The sequence below is a fragment of the Macaca fascicularis genome, chromosome X (genome assembly GCF_037993035.2).
Source record: "Macaca fascicularis isolate 582-1 chromosome X, T2T-MFA8v1.1".
Lineage (NCBI taxonomy): Eukaryota > Metazoa > Chordata > Mammalia > Primates > Cercopithecidae > Macaca > Macaca fascicularis.
Window position 1 is genome coordinate 120,409,619 of NC_088395.1, and position 18,119 is coordinate 120,427,737.

At 37.6% G+C, this 18,119-nt stretch overlaps 1 non-coding gene across 1 annotated transcript; it reads right to left on the reverse strand.

Annotated features, from left to right (window-relative positions):
* Positions 1-15,927: 15,927 nt before the first annotated feature.
* Positions 15,928-16,143, reverse strand: LOC123571544 (small nucleolar RNA U3). The gene has a single exon (XR_006695689.1). It is a non-coding gene; the product is annotated as a small nucleolar RNA U3 (small nucleolar RNA).
* Positions 16,144-18,119: the final 1,976 nt, after the last annotated feature.

Below are 18,119 nucleotides of genomic sequence, written 5' to 3' on the forward strand. Positions count from 1 at the left end.
TTCTTTTTGGTCCTTAATTTTCTTTCAAGTTGAAGAAACTCCCTTTAGCATTTCTTGTAAGACGTGTCTGGTGTTTACAAATTCCTTCAGCTTTTGTTTCTCTGGGAAAGTATTTCTCCTTCATTTGTGAAGGGTAATTTTCCTGGATATAATATTCCAGGTTGAAAGTTTCTTTCCTTCAGCACTTTGAATATGTCCCCCCACTCCCTCCCATCCTGCAAGGTTTCTTCTGAGAACTCTGCTTCCATATGTATTGAAGCTCCTTCATATGTAGTTTGCTTCTTTTCTCTTGCTGCTTTTAGGATTCCTTCTGTATCCTCGACTTTTGACAGTTTGATTATTGTATGTCTTGTGCTAGTCTTATTTGAGTTGAATCTGCTTGGCATTCTTTGACTTTTTTGTACCAGGATATTCTTATCTTTCTTTAGGTTTGGAAAGTTCTATTATTTCTTGGAATAAACTTTCTACTTCATTCTCTCTCTATATATGTCATGTTTAAGGCCAGTAATTCTTAGATTTCCCCTTTAGAGGCAATTTTCTAGATCTCGTAGGCATGCTTCATTTTTTTAAATTATCTTTTCTTCTCTGATTGTGTATTTTCATATAATCTGTCTTCAAGCTCACTAGTTCTTTCTTCTGCTTGATCAGTTCTGGTGTTGGGAGATTGATGCATTATTCAGTTTGTCTATTGAATTTCTTAGCTCCATAATTTCTGCTTAATTTTTAAAAATTATTTCAATCTCTTTGTTAAATTTCTCTGATAGAATTCTGAATTTCTTCTCTGCGATATCCTGAGGTTCATTTAGGTTCTTCAAGATGGTTATTTTGAATTCCATGTCTGAGAGATCACATATCTCTGTTACTCCAGGATTGGTTACTGGTGGCTTATTTAACTCTATTTGGTGCAGTCATGATTTGCTGGATGTTCATGATGTTTGTGAACATTTGTCAATATCTGGGTTTTGAAGAGTTAGGTATTTATTCCAGTGTTTGTAGTCTGGGCTTGTTTGTACCCATTCTTGAGAGAGTGTTCCAAGAATTCTTAGGGGATTTAGTGCAGTGACCTAAGGCTGTGGACACTGCATCTGTTTCAGCACTAGGGGGAACCCTAAGCCCAGGAATGCTGGAACTCTTGCACACTCCTAATACACAGCCTTGGTGGACTTGGGGAAGATAATTCCCTGGCTTACCAGGCAACATCTCTTATTCTCTTCCCTCTCTTTCTTCCAATTAGAATGATCCCCTCTCTGCACTGGGATGCCTGCATTTGAGGGAGGGCTGATGTGGGCACTCCCATGGCCCCTACGGGGACACCACTTTATGTCATCTTCCAGACCTGCAAATTATTGGGGGTTTTCCAAGGCTCATGGTCACTATTGCCTGGGTGCTGGTGATGTTTAATCAAAGCCCAAGGCCACTTTAATCATCAGGTGGTGAATTCTGCCAGCAATGGATCTGTCTTATCAAGGGAGCACATTACCTTCTGGCCCAGGGTATGTATGTCTAGAAATGCCATAAAGGAGCAAAGGTCTGAAATCAGGGTCTTAAGGAATCTACTTGGTACTTTGTTTACTGTGGTTGAGTTGGTGCCCAAGTTGCAAGAAAAAGTACTCTTCCCTCTTATTCTCCCAAATGGAAGGAGTCTCCCCGCAAGCTGCACTGCATGAAGTTGGGAGAGGGTTGACACAGGCACTCCCATGTCTGCCACAACTGGTGGTGTACTGGGTCCCATCCCAAGTCCACTGCTTCCTAGACAGGCTCAGCACCAGAGCTTGCCCAAGGACTGCTATCCTTGTGTCTTGACTGCCAGTCAAATTTACTGATAGCCCCAAACCACTTTAGTCAGATGGTAGTGAAGGTGGCCGGGACCTGGATTCCTCTCAGTGGAGCAGAAGATTCCCCTCTGGCTTAGGGCTTATCCAGATCCTCCCTCCATGGGCACTGGCAGAATTCTGCCTTGTATTGTGTTCTGCTATGACAGGGCAGCACTGAGTGCTAATGCAATGTCCCACACTCACTTTGCTGTCCCCTCCCCAAGCATACAGATTCTTCATCTTGCACCACCTTGGGTTGGGGGAGGGTGGTGTAAGCAATGCAAGCCTGTCTTTTTTACTCTCTCCAAAGCCTATTTCCTTGCTATTATGTTAAAACCAGGTACTATTATTGCTCACCTGATTTTTTGGTTTTTATAAAGGTGACTTCTTTCATGGACAGTTGTTCAGTTTGGCGTTCTTGCAGGGTTGACAATTGCTGGGGGTTTCTATCTGGCCATCTTGCTCTGACTCCTCCTTTTATCTACAAGGATTTTATATGTGTAGATATATGTATATATAGATAGACAGATACATAGAGATATAGATATATAACTGATTAGTTTTGATGTTCTTTTTTATTGTGGTTTTTTATATATATATAAATATACATATATATAAAATTTATTACTTTAGCCATGTTTAAGTGTACAATTACTTGAGTAGTATTAAGTACATTCATATTATTGTGAAGCCATCACCACTATGTGTCTTCACAACCTTTATGTTCCCAAACTAAAACTTTCTACTCATTAAACAGTAAGTCCCCATTCCCTCCTTCCTCCAGCCCCCATAACCACTACTCTACTTTCTGTCTTTATGAATTTGACTTCACTCACTAGGTGCTTCATAGAAGAGAGATCACAAATTATTTCTCCTTTTGTTACTAGCTTATTTCACTCAACATAATGCCTTCAAGGTTCATCTGTATTGCAGCATGTGCCAGAATATTATTCCATTTTAAAGCTGAGTAATAGTCTAGTACACACATACCACATTTTTTGTTTATCTGTTCATCTGTTAATGAACATTTGAATTGTTTTCATCTTTTGGCTGTTGTGAATAATGTTACTGTGAATGTGTGTGTGTGTGTGTGTGTGTGTGTATGTGTATGTACTATCTGACCAGTCAGATAGTAGTCAGATAGTGGTCCAACTTTATTCTTTTGTATGTACCATAGAGACAGAAAGTAGAGTAGTGGTTACCAGGGGCTGGAGGAAGGAGGGAATGGGGACTTACTGTTTAATCAGTACAAAGTTTTATTTTGGGAACATAAAAGTTGTGAAGATGGGTAGTGGTGATGGTTGCACAGATATAGATAGATAGATAGATAGATAGATAGATAGATAGATAGATATCTGTGAATTCCAGCTTTCAATTATTTGGGGTATAAACCCAGAAGCACAATTGCTGGATCATACAGTAATTGCATGTTTCATTTATGAGGAACCACCATGCTGTTTTCCATAGTGGCTACACTATTTTACAATCCTATCCACAGCGCACAAGGGCTCCAATTTTCTCCACATTGTTGCCAACACTTGCTAATTTCCGATGGGTTTTTTGGGTATTTTTATTGATTTATTTTTATAATAACTATACTATTGGGTATGAAATGGAATCTTATTATGGTTTCGATTTGCATTTCCCCAATGATTGGTGATACTGAGAATCTTTTCATGTGTTTTTTGACCATCTGTATAAGATGTACAGATGTTGAATGTTTATTCAAGTCCTTTGCCCACTTTTCAATTGGGTTGTTTTTGTTGTTGAGTTGTACGAGTTTTTTGTATATTCTGGATATTAATCCCTTATTAAATATATGATTTGCAAATATTTTCTTCCATTTCACAGACTGCCCTTTCACTCTGCTGATAGTGTCCTTTGAAACATGGAAGTTTTGCTGGGCACGGTGGCTCAAGTCTGTAATCCCAGCACTTTGGCAGGCCAAGACGGGCGGATCACGAGGTCAGGAGATCGAGACCATCCTGGCTAACACGGTGAAACCCCGTCTCTACTAAAAAATACAAAAAAAAACTAGCCGGGCGAGGTGACGGGCACCTGTAGTACCAGCTACTCGGTAGGCTGAGGCAGGAGAATGGCGTAAACCCAGGAGGCGGAGCTTGCAGTGAGCTGAGATCCGGCCACTGCACTCCAGCCTGGGCAACAGAGCGAGACTCTGTTTAAAAAAAAAAAAAAAATTAAAAAAAAAAAAGAAACACGGAAGTTTTACATTTTGATAAAGTCCAACTTCTCTGTTTTTTCTTTTCTTCTTATGTTTGCTTCTAAGAGTTTTATAGTTTTATCTACTACATTTAGGTGTTTGATCAGTTTTGAGGTTTTTTGGATGTAGTGTAAGACAGTAGTCCGACTTTATTCTTTTGTATGTACCTATCCAGTTTTCTGAGCATCATTTGTCGAAAAGACGATACTTTCCCCACTGAATGTCTAATCTTGTCAAAAATCACTTGACCATATATGTGACAATTTATTTCTGAGCTCTCTATTCTATTCCACTGTTCTATATGTCTGCCTTTATGCCAGTAACACACTGTCTTGATTACTACAGCTTTGTTTATGCTGTTTTCCATAGTGGCTACACTATTTTACAAATCCTATCCACAGTGCACAAAGCCTCCAATTTCTCCACATCCTTGCCAACACTTGCTAATTTCTGGTAGGAGTATTGGGGGTATTTGTATTCATTTGCCCATCTTTAATCATGTTCTGTTGAAGTATTCCACTTCTTAAACCTACCCGTGAGGCCTATATTCCCTGGGTAAGAAAAAGTTGATATGCCTAGTAAGCCATTGATCCTCTGACTCTCAAAGCTCGTATAATTAGGCAGGGGCCAGGGATAGGCAGTAAATCTGCTTCTTTGCAGAGTTCCAAGTAGGAAGTGGAACAGAAGTTTCCTGTCCTTTTTATTTTCTTCAGTTTATCTAGTAAACCTCTCCCTCCAGGACTTTTACCCAGACAGAGGTGATTGGACAAACATCGGACCACCTTGTTCTCTGTCTCTCTTCCTCTTCTTCCCCCCACAATACATCTAAAATAGATGAAATGTTTTCATTTATCTTCCTATCTGACTTGAACCTCCATTATATAAAACACTATCATTAAGTGCACTAACTACTTCTTGACAGTATCAATAATATTGACAAATTCATTTCTTCATCTTGATTTACAAATTTGGGCGTGGCTTTATAAATAATGGAATTGTCTGTTTAGGGGTTCACTTGGCTCATACAAATACCACCTCTTTCCCATCCTTCCATTTCCACCCTAAGCAAGAAATGTCCAATTTAAATGCCATTAGACAAAGCATTCCTGAATGACACAGAGAAGTGACTATGACTCTACCTTGGATGGTGATTGAGAAGGCATGTGAAGAACAATAATGTTAATTCTGGACATGGTTAGAGCCTTGAATTGGCTACTGATGATAAAATATCAGATTAGAAGGCTGGGCACGGTGGTTCATGCCTACAATTCCAGCACTTTGAGAGGCTGAAGCAGAAAGATCACTTGAGCTCAGGAGTTTGAGACCATCCTGGCCAACATGGTGAAACCCCACCTCTACTAAAAATACAAAAATTAGCTATGTGTGGTGGTGCACACCTGTAATCCTAGCTACTGGGGAGGCTGAGGCAGGAGAATTGCTGGAACCCGGGAAGAGGAGGTTGCAATGAGCCAAGATTGAGCCACTGCACTCCAGCCTGGGAGATAGAGTAAGACTCTGTCAAATAAAATAAAATAATAAAATAAAATAAGATTAGGATACATACAGATATCCAATGCTCCCTTAAAATTGTCCAAGTCTGAAACTAAATGTGTACATTTTTGGTTTGTGCTCAGTAAAGGTTCTTGAAGCATTAACTTATGAAATACAATACCCTTGAGAAAATAACATATTATTCATGTGAGTTACTCTCTACTGAGAAGATATGTGGATAGCAGCATAGCCAGAACTTACGACTGTCAATAAATGAGAGGTAGCTGAAAGTCTGGGAAAGACTACAAAACCAGGAATAGTAGACAACAAAGAAAGAACTTGCCAGCTGGCTAGCATCACCAAGCACTGGCCTTCCATGTGGATGGTCAAAGAATCTATTGTTGAATGTTGAAAAGCATCACTTGGACAAATCAACCCAGGAGTCATTGCCATATGTTTTACTGGAATTTGTTATTCTGCAGAGTTTACCCAGGTTTGCATGAAATATATAAATTTGTACTTTGCAAAATCCTACTCGTTGAGTTTTGAAAACCTAAGCCAAAAGGCTTTTTATTTTTACTCTTTGAACTTAAAACTTTACAAAAACATATGCTTCACTTAAAATTTAGTCCTCCTGATTTTGTGAAAGCAAGAATATTTTAGGTGCATATTTTTATTTTTCAACATTTTTCCTCATTTATTATAATAAAAGTATTGAGTTGATGTGAATAATATGGTTTATTAACTACTGACAAACATCTCAAGCAAATTATATGCTTGAAGTAGAGTAATGCAGTTAGGTTTTCTTTTTCATAATATCTGGCACAATTCTCAACTCATAAAAGATCTTAACTGGGCTACCATAAAATGGCCTGCAATGGATTCTAGTGAAATTTAATAAGATACTCAGTTACTAGCTTCATTAAAACACAGTGGGTTCATTATAACCCAATCTGGCAGAAACTCTCATTACTCTGGGTTTGTATTACCTCATGTAATTCTGCTTTTTAAAGTTCTTTTCTTTCCCTTCTCATCCAAACCCCATCATACCCTTGGTGTTACATTATAGCCAATTAACATACTTTAACTGTTTGTAATATATCATGTTTTTATTACTATTCTAAAGGAGTTTGTGTTTTTTCATTTTCTTCATTAGATCATTCAAGTAAGTCTCAAAGACTTTAAATGCTCTACTTGATTGTGTTCAAAGTTTTGAAAAATATGCTGCTCTAAGACTATGAAGTACTACCATTTTGAATCATTATGCCCTCTCTGTGATAAGAATATAATCCAATGTTATGCTATTCTCTGAATTAATCATAAAAATGATGTAAGAAGCTTGTATAAAAAAACATATGTAATAGACCGTAAGCTTCTTGAGAGTACAGTTATGATTATATTTCCATAACAGCTAACATTTATCAGGTGCTTACAACACGTCAGCTATGGTGCTAAGTTGGATTTTTTATCTCACTTAAGATGACAGCTGAATGATATCTCTATTATGCATTCTTCCTCATTTTACAAATGAAAATAAATGAGACCCTGAGGAGCTAACGACTAGCTCAAAGTCACAAACCCAGTAGGTAATGGAAGGAGAAATCTAATCCAGTTATAACTCCAAAGTCACCACTCTCTCCACTTTATTGAACTGTTTTGGGTCTTGGTTTCTAAAGAGCCCATGACAGTGCTTGGCACTGAGTTGGCATTCAAATATTTGTTGACTTTAATGTTGATGGTGCTAGTAAGTCACCAACAAACTGTTGCAATTCAATGTTGTTTTATTTCAATGTTGTTCTTTTTAATAGCCACTTTTGGTTGAATTTAACTATTGTTTTATTTTGTTTATTGTCAAAATGATGTATGAGTAGACATAGCTCAAAGGGGACTGAAAAGTAAACAGTTACCATAGCTACAGGGAAGTCAGTAAGGAAGTGAGGGTGTTAAAATGGAATTTGGCAACTAAAGGAAGCTGACAGAATAAGGAAGCAAATAAGAGAAAACAAAACAAACAAAAAATCAAGAAAGAAATACAAACTCCTGCACCTCCTCTTCTATTCCCTATTGCATTTGCTATCACCATCATGCCCCATTATACAAGCTAGAAACCTAGGAGGTATCTATGATTCCTCCTTTTTCTTTACCTTCTTTATCCTATTTAATCACTCACCTATTCTAAATACTGTGCATACTTTTATAATCTGTCCCCTCTTTTTCTCTCCTGCAATCACAGCTTGTTTTATTTCTTACCCCGTATTAAAACCATTCTAACTAATCTCCCTGCCTTCAGTCTCTTCTCTTAGGTCCTTTGTCCACACAGTTACAAGAATGACATCTAAAATTCAAAACTTACGATGTCACGCACTTACGTCTTTTAAACTCTTTAGTGGCTCTTCACCAACTCAGAATAAAGTAAACCTACTCTACCTTTCTTTTTAAGCCATTTCTATGTGTTGCAGATGAGTGAAAACAATTTGGATAATTCAGCAAATGCCAAGTTGTGTTTTGTTTTTTGTTTGTTTGTTTTTTGTAAATATTGTAGTATCTGATGGTGAAAGATATGTGAAACCTGTATGTTCTCTCTCCCAAATCTTGGCTATTAGATAGTAGCTACACCAAAATAAAGTATCAAGTTAAATTACACACAATGTACAAATGTTCATTAGAAAGGAGGCAAAACAACAACAACAAAAAAATCCCTATATACTCTGTTCTATAGCTCTGGGAGATCCCACTCTCTGACCTAAACCCAAAGACTAGTACTTTGCATGAAAAGCACATTTTCAAGAAGGTGCAATGAAGGAGCATTGGTAGGACTAGGGAGCGCTACAGTCAGACTGGGCAGCAGAAGACTGAGAAATTGAGATACATGAGACCAACATGGCTCCAGACCCCTAGCTTTTGTTGAATTCTAAAACCTCCTCCATGCAGGAGCAAGTGGGTCTTATACATCACTTCTAACAATTGCCTGCCTTAAACACCATTCATTTCAACAATAAAAATTTATTTCTTATGTTCTTGAAGACAAGTAGATCCTGTGGTGTAGCTTTTGTTAAAGATGATCAATGTTTTTCTTTCTTCTTTTTTTTTTTTTTTTTAAGACGGAGTCTTGCTCTATCACCCAGGCTGGAGTGCAGTGGTGCTATCTTGGCTCACTGCAAGCTCCGCCTCCCAGGTTCAAGCGATGCTCCTGCCTCAGCCTCCCGCCACCGCGCTTGGTTAATTTTTTTGTGTTTTTAGTAGAGACGGGATTTCACAATGTTAGCCAGGATGGTCTTGATCTCGTGACCTCGTGATCCACCCACCTTGGCCTCCCAAAGTGCTGGGATTACAGGCGTGAGCCACCGCGCCCGGTCGCTTTTTGTTTTTTATTTTTTTAAGAGACAGGGTCTTACTCTCTCAACCCAGGCTAGATTGCAGTGGCAAGATCATAGCCCAATATAACCTCAAACTCCTGGGCGCAACCAATCGTCCCACCTTTGCTGGAAGTGGCATTTTCAACCTATTCAACCTTACATTTAAATATAAGAAGACATCCTTCTTGTCATGATGTCAGTCAGTGACCCAGACTTTCAAGCTCTGCTTTGTGTAAACTCATTTAGATGGCATCCAAAGGACTAAGAGAGTTTTGTAGTACTTACGTGGTATGCCATAGCTGCTACAATCCTTATTTTGCGTATTTTATAGCTTAAGGTACTGAAAACAAGTATTGAACAGTGTTATTATTATTATTTTATACTGATATTCTCCAGAATATTGTTTTTAATTGCAGAAATGAAAAACACTGCAAATATCCAATAACGGAAATGTTAAGATAAATGCATAAGGTAGAATATTATACACTCATTAAATAATATGCTTTTATTTTTAAGTTATGTTTGTTTATTTATTTATTTTTTAGATACAGTATCTCACTTTGTCACCCAGGCCGGAGTGCAGTCATGCGGTCGTAGATCACTGTAGCCTTGAACTCCTGGGCTTCAAGCAAACCTCCTGCCTCAGCCTCCTGAGCAGCTAAGACACAGGCACACAGGCCACCATTCCCAGCTAATTTTTTTTAAATTTTTTGACAGAGACAGAGTCTCACTATGTTGCCCAGGATGGTCTCGAACTCCCAGCCTCAAGCCATTCTCTCACCTTAGCCTTCTAAAAGCACTGGGATTACAGGCATGAGCCACCTTGCCCAGCCACATGATCAATGTTAAGTAATCAATCCTTAAGGTGATAATTCCTGATTATGGTATTCCACGTGTTATTTGACCATCGCTGAAATGATGGTTGCAATTAAAAGACTTCTAACACTATTTAATTGCCATATAAGATACAACATACCCACTTTCATAATTTTTAGCTATGAAAACATCCAGCTACTTACAGTTTCTTCATTAACTCATCCACAAATGTTTAATTGGTGCCTCTTATATGTCAGTCACTGTTCTACATCCGGCAAATGCAGCAACAGATGTGGCAGACAAAGCCTCTGTTCTCATGGTGTTTACATTCCTAAGGGGACACAGAATATATATATATAGTGATAAGCTGTATACACCAATAGTCAGATTTCTTTTGATTGCAAGTGATAGAATCCTGAGCAAATTAATTTAGGAAAAAAAATTTAATAGAAGGATAAAGAAAAGCAGAAGGTGAGGTGCAAGAACAAGAAGAGTTTAGAGGATTCAGAAACTGGAACTAAAGATGTAGTTGCCCTAAGGACTCATTCTCTCTACATCTTCCCCATCTCTTTTTTCAGTTGTTCTTTACACATGGACTTCATTCTTTCCTAGAGTAAATGGTCTCTCTCCGGTAGGAAGGTAAAATGGCCACAGTGGTTCTCAACCAAAAGCAATTTTGACTCCCAGAAAACATCTGAACATGTCTGGAGACATTTTCAGTTGTCATAATTGGGATGATGCTACTGGCATCTAATGGATAGAGACTAGGAATGCTGCTAAATATCCTACAATGTTTGGGACAACTGCCTGCAACAAAGAATTATGTTGACCTGAATATTAAGAGTTCCAATGTTGAGAAACCTTGCTCTAGGGGTGATTCAAATCTTACATCATTCCAGTGTAAGAATCCCTAATATTCACTAGTGTACAACAAATATGACAGTAGCATATATAATACAACAACAATGCCAACAACATTTAATAAGTATTTACTATGTGACAGGAAATATTTTAAGTCCTTCCATGTATTAACACATTCATCCTCACAACAGAACTATGATGTAGGTATTATTGTGATCTCCCTGTTTTGCAAATAAGAAAGCTAAGATACAGAAAAGTGTAATAGCTTATCTAAGCTTACACAGCTATTAAGTAGTGGAAATTATATTTGAATCCAGGAAGTTTCACTCCAGAGTATATGGTCCTAAACTTTGTGACACTGTTTTTCAATTGCTACTTTAGCATAATAAAACCCTTGGAAAAGAATCTGATTGATCTGACTTGGGTCATATGCCATCCCTTGGATGAACTGCTCCAGCCAGGAGAATGCTATATAATGATTGGCTTAGTCTGGGTCATATACCCACCCCTATAGTTAACTGGGCTGTGTAATATACTTAACAGTTCTACCACATAGTTGGAGTGAGGGAAAAATATACTGCTAAAACGAGAAAGAGGGCTGGGGCGGTGGCTCATGCCTGTAATCTCAGCACTTTGGGAAGCCAAAGTGGCTGGATCACCTGAGCTCAGGAGTTTGAGACTAGCCTGGGCAACATGGCAAAACCCAGTCTCTACAAAACAAATACAAAAATTAGCTGGGTGCAGTGGCCTGCGCCTATAGTTGCAGCTACTCGGGAGGTTGAGGCAGGAGGATTGCTTGAGGCAGGAGGATTGCTTAAGCCCAGGAGGCAGAGGTTGCAGTGAGCCTGGATGATGCGATTGCACTCCAGCCTGGGTGACAGAGTGAGACACTGCCTCAAAAAAACATTTTAAAAGACAAAGAAAACAAAAAAGAAACAAGGGTACAGGACAGACAACAATGATCGAACTACCTTTTCCATAATGCTATTTCTCACTTCTGCTCATCTGCTCATACTGTTCTCATTGTTTGGCATGCTCTGCCTAACATTCTCCCACAAGTACACATCTCAGCTTGAAGAAAAATATAAGGTAAAATCTCTACTTGGAAACCTTCCACTATCACCCCTTTCAAGTTGAGTTATATCCTCTTTTCTCCTATGCCCATAATATCCTGCACATATATCTTTCGTGGTATTGCCCATATAGCATACATCTCTATCTCCCCCACTATACTGTGATTGCCTTTAAAACCGTCAATGTGTTGTATTCATCTTTCCATCCCACACGCCTAACCCTGCGTCCACACATATAATAGGGATCCAATAAATGTTAGTTGACAGAATGGCAGATTTAAAAGTTTCTTGGGAGAAGTCAAAAGCAAGAGTCCTAAGATTAATTGAGTTTCTGTGGTAAGATAGTAAGAAAAAATTCCCAGGTGACATGGTCTGTCTGCTAGTAATTTAGTTCTTTCAATTGAACAGCCTGCCAGAAACAATGCTTATAGAGTGACTGTACTGTGGAGTAAGGAGAAGTGAGAATTCCACATTTTTTTGTAAAATTATGAATCACAGAAGAGTAGAGCTGGAAGGGTGCTTAGAGATTATTTAGTCCAGGGCTTGTCATTTAATATGTAAGAACTCTAAAGCCAAAATATTTTTTAATAAAGTGCACAGAATAATGACAATCAACTAAAAATCGATTGAAGACTTAACTATAAGACCTGAAAGTTGTAAAACCCATAGAAGAAAATATAAGGGAAAAGCTTTATGACATCAGTATATCCAGTGATTTCATGGAAATGACATCAAAAGCTCGGGCAACAAAAGTAAAAATGGACAAGTGGGCTACATCAAACTAAAAAAGTTTCTGCGCAGTGAAGGAAACAGAGTAAAAAGACAACCCACGGAAAGAGAGAAATATTTGCAAACCATACATCTGATAAGGGGCTAATCTCCAAAATATATAAGAAACTCCTATGACTTGATAGCAACAACAGAAAACCCCACAAAACTCTAATAACTTGATTTTAAAATGGGCTAAGGACTTGAATGGACATTTCTTTGAAGAAGACATATGAGGAGTCAACAGGTATGTGAAGAGATATTCAGTGTCACTAATCATCAGGGAAATGCAATCACAACAACAGTAAGGTATCACTCACACTTACTGACTATCTCTTACCAAAATGCTTGAGGCCAGAAGTGTTTCACATTTCAGATTTTGGAACATTTACATATACATAATGATATAGGTTGGATATGCGATGTAAGTCTAAACAGAAAATTCACTTATGTTTCATTTACACCTTATACACTTTATACCATAGCCTGAAGGTAATTTTATACAATATTTTAAATAGTTTTGTGCATAAAATGAAGTTTTGACTGCAACCTACCATGTAAAGTCAGGTGTGGAATTTTCCACTCGTGGTATCATGTCAGTGCTCAAAAAGATTCAGATTTTGGAGCATTTCAGATTTCAGATATTTGGATTAGGGATACTCAATCTGTATGTTTTTTAAAGGCAGTAAGTGTTGGCTGGCTGTGGAGAAATTGGAACCCTTATGTACCATTGGCAGGAATGCAAAATGGTGCAGCCATTGTGAAAATCAACATGGAGTTTCCATAAAAAATTAGAAATAGAAGTACCATATGATACAGCAACCCCACTTCTGGGTATTTATCCAAAAAATTTGAATCTGAATCTTAAAGAGATATTAGCACTCCAATATTCATTGTAGCACTATTTGCAAAAGCCAAAATAAATGAAGACCTAAATGCCCATTTACAAATGAATGGAATTTTATATGTATATATACAATGGAATATTATTCAGCCTTTAAAAAGAAAGAAATTCTACTATATGTGACAATATGAATGAACCTGGAAGACACTATGCTAAGCAAAATAAACCAGTCACAGAAGGGAAAATACTGCATGATTTCATTTACATGAGATATCAAAAGTAGTCAAATTAATGGGAACGAAGAATAGAATTGTGGTTTCCAGGGGTTAGGAAGAGAGGGAAAAAGGGAGTTGCTGATGGGTATAAAATTTGTTATGCAAAATGAGTAAGTTCTGAAGAGCCACTGTAAAACACTGACTACACATGACCATACTAAATCTCATGCTAAGTGTACTTAAAATTTTTTAATTTGAAAATTGAAAATTGAAAGAACGATCAAAGAGGTCAAATTTTTAAAGTTAATTCATTAGAGACATCTATGTTATTTGAATATTCTCTTTTATGAAATATCTATTAAACATTCTAATCATTAATTGGATTGCCTTTTAGTGTTTTGTGAAAATGATGTATATATTCTGTATGAGTCATTTGAAAATATATGAATTAAAAAATTAAAAACACACTAGATGTATTTACATTGAGTTGTATGCACAATTCTTATTCCCTTCCATAAAAATATTTTTTTAAATTTGTTTTAATGAGATTTCATAATTTTGGTTCTAATCTATTAATTTAATTTTTTAATTCTAAACTTACTTGGATAAATATTTATTGCTTGGGAATATATCACTGCTTTCAGTGCTAACATAGAAATGAATGTTGCTGACGAGTGAGAAGTAATCTATAGGTATCTGAAGAAGATTATTTATTTATTTATTTATTTATTTTTTTTTTTTTTATTTTTTGAGATGGAATTTTGCTCTTGTTGCCCAGGCTGAAGTGCAATGATGCAATCTCGGCTCACTGCAGCCTCCACCTCCCGTGTTCAAGCGATTCTCCTGCCTCAGCCTCTCAAGTAGCTGGGATTGCAGGCATGCGCCACCATGCCTGGTTGCTTTTTTTGTATTTAGTAGAGAGAGGGTTTCTCCATGTTGGTCAGGCTGGTCTCAAACTCCTGACCTCAGATGATCCGCCCGCCTTGGCCTCCCAAAGTGCTGGGATTACAGGCATGAGCCACTGCACCCAGCCTGATGAAGATTATTTTATGTAGCAAATATTTGGTCACTGTATATAAAGTCATATTAACCTTGCATAATGGAAACACACCTGATTTTGTTATTTTGTATCTAGTAATAAGGCAAAAAGTTATCCATTGAGATGAAATTTCAGATATGATTCTAAAAATGGTCAGTGGACACTGCTTCCTAATCAGATAAATCAGAAATAGCCCCAGTTGCATGTTTTTGAGGCCTCTGTTTATTTCCCATCTAAACCATTTTCATTTATACTGCCAAAAGATTGCAAATACTCATGGATGATCAATGCAGTTGAGCAATAGAAGCATCAGCACAAGGGCACGTGATATTTCCCTTTGCCATTTTACCCCTTGTGCTTTTGCAATTCTCATTCTCACAAGGGAGCTCCCCAATCTGGGTCTTCCATCCCATGAGTCACTTCATACTCTTAATATTGTTGTTTTCTCATGTTTCTGTAAAGATTTACCTATCCCATGCCTCCGTGTTCCAGGAAAATCATCTAAGTTGATGAAGAATCTCAGGGACCATGCTAGGGACAGAGAGGGGTTTTAAATGGGATCTATAGGAATGCCAATCTATTAAATTGTTCTGAGAAAAATAAAATCTGCGGTTAAATAAAATTGGGAAATGTGTACTCTATCACTCTCTTGGAAACTCAAAATGTACATTAGTATACTTAAAGGTGCTAAGAAGTCCAACAGTTAAGAATCTGGTTTCCCTTTGTTTAACACCACATTTCCCACACTTATTTGAACCTTATTTTCAAGGCACTTAGAGCACTAATCTTACAGAGAACACCTTTTCAATTTGTTTGTTTGAGACAGAGTTTCATTCTTGTTGCCCAGGCTGGAGTGCACTGGCAGGATCTTGGCTCACTGCAACCTCTGCCTCCTCAGTTCAAGTGATTCTCCTGCCTCAGCCTCCTGAGTAGCTGGGTTTACAGGTGCCCACCACCATGCCCAGCTAATTTTTTGTATTTTTAGTAGAGATGGGTTTTGCCAAGTTGCTGGGTTTACAGGTGCCCACCACCATGCCCAGCTAATTTTTTGTATTTTTAGTAGAGATGGGTTTTGCCAAGTTGGCCAGGTTGGTCTCAAACTCCCGACCTCAGGTGATCCACCTGTCTCAGCCTCCCAACGTGCTGGGATTACAGGCATGAGTCACTGCGCCCAGCCAAGAACACATTTTCTACATTAGAACACACACTGTATCAGAAAATGTTAACGACGTCATATGTCACCCCTTTTTTATAGCAAGTTTGCATTTTACAGAGACTTTAGAGATAACGTTTTAACTCAGCATCACATTTTCACAAAGTATTCCTCTTTCTTTGTTATGCCTTTGTTTTTCTTTTCTTTTTCCTTTCTATCTTTTTCTCTCTCTCTCTCTCTCTCTCTTTCTTTCTTTCTTCTTTCTTTTTAACGGGAACCACACAGACTGCATCCTCTCCCTCTTACTCTCTGGGAAGAAGAGGAAAATAATCATCAATGGCAAATAGCAGTTACAGCAAATCAACACCAACAGCTGGCTTCACATTTAGGAGAGAATGCTGTGCTTCTTCCTCATGTTTCCTGGTGCTCCACATGTTCAGAGAAACTTCTCCAGTAGTGAACTATAGAAATGAACCTTGAAAATATAGTCTTCACAATTTCTTATATGATTATTATTGTACCTGGATCACTTTCCTTTAGCCTAAACTCCATCTTTTAGAATTTCCTTTAGTGAGGGTCTACTGGTTATCTGAAAATGTCACTATTTCAAACTAATCATCAGAAAATGGGCATATGTCAATAGGTATGGAATTCTAGGTTGGCAGTTATTTCCATTCAGCTCTTTGAAAACTATGATCCTACTGTCTTCGACTTCCATTGTAGCTCTTGAGGAGTCAACTATTATTTTAACTGTGACTGTTTATAAAATCTCTTTGCCTCTGATGTTCTGCAGTTTCACTGTGATTTGTCCTAGTGTAGATTTATTTTTATATATAATTTGTGTACCATACTTAGGTGTCACTGCATTCAAGAATCTGTAGATTAGTATTTTTTAGTCATTTCTGGAGAGGACAGAGCCATGTAAAAGGCATTCTTTATTTCCCTGATTCTTAGAAATCACCTGAGAATCTTGTATATCTAAAAGTGTGTGTTTGGGGGAGGGAAGGGGGGTGGTTACTAGTGACTAAAGAGAATCAGTCCTTTGATTCTCCCAGAAAGTTATGGAGTAGAGCTTCTCCAATAATAAGTAGAGCTTAATAATAAGTAGAGCTTCTAAATAAATAGCCTACCACAGAAGACGATAGGCAGTTAATGCCATCCCTGAATTATTCAGTTCAGGATTTACATGTTAAAGCCAAAAGTACTCTCCTGGTAAGAATTATCCTGCTGTAGATGTAAAGGAGTTTAGTACTTGTTTGTAAGGGGAGTGTTCTGACACTCACAAAATTCTTGATAGGCAGTTGCCAATTCTACTTATGTTGAGAGCGTATCAGGCAGCTGGATTTGAGTAGTAATTAGCTTTTAGATTCTCTCAGAAACTTTCATCGAGCTCTACTGCAATTCATCCAGTTTCTGAATTTCTTAATCTCTCAGAAACTTTCATCGAGCTCTACTGCAATTCATCCAGTTTCTGAATTTCTTAAACCTTATTTGGTGGTACTAAGCTTTTTTAGGTTAAAGCAAAAGAAACCTGAAAAATAAGCTAACTTTTTGGGGATTATAGCTGCTCTCACCTTCATGCCCTGCTTAGATATGGATCACCTTTCCTGGGCAGATAGCTCTAGGTGACAGAGTAATCAGTTATAGTGCTATTCAAACTCAGCTTTTAAGACTGTTTTCAGAGGCACTAATTGAATGCCTTCCAGAAAGTTATGGCCCTCTAGAGATCATCATTGAATATAGTAGTACCTAAAAGCCAAAGGAGTGAAAAAGTAACCCCTGAAAATCTAAATGTTAGAAAGAATTTCCAGTAAATAGCTGTAGGGTGGAATGGGACTTCGTGAGGGGAGAATAAAATAACATTATTAGAGTATGCCAGTCACATCTCCTTCGAAACGGATGGTTCCATGGTAAAAAGAAAAATCATATGAAGAAAACATTAACTATAAGCAAAGATTGCACTTTAATACTTTCTGTTAGGTAATCAGAATTGCCATTTATTCAACACACTTTGATATACTTTTTAAATACGTGTCAGGCACTGTTCACTCTCTGAAATTATTTGTAATAGGCCCCTGAAAGATATTTGCACTGAGGGTGAGGTATATTTCACTACTGCAATGTCTCAATTTAACTAATAAAGATAATAGATTAGAATAAATATTAGGAAATCATCAAATAAAAATCTAAAAGTATTTCCTAGAATAGAAGGCTGTCAATCCATTGATTGAAAGGACCTATTAATTGTCTAGTACAACAACAAAAGAAAGCTAAAAAAAGCCCCACACCCAGGCAAATGATTATAAAATTTAGGACTCTGGAGACAAAGAGAAGTTTCCGAAGAGAAAAATAAATAGGTTACATGCACGTGCAAAGACTAAAGAATTAGAATAGCTTCTGACTTCTCAATAATAGCACTGGAAGCTAGAAGGCAATGCTCAAGATATTGAGACTAATGATTTCAATCT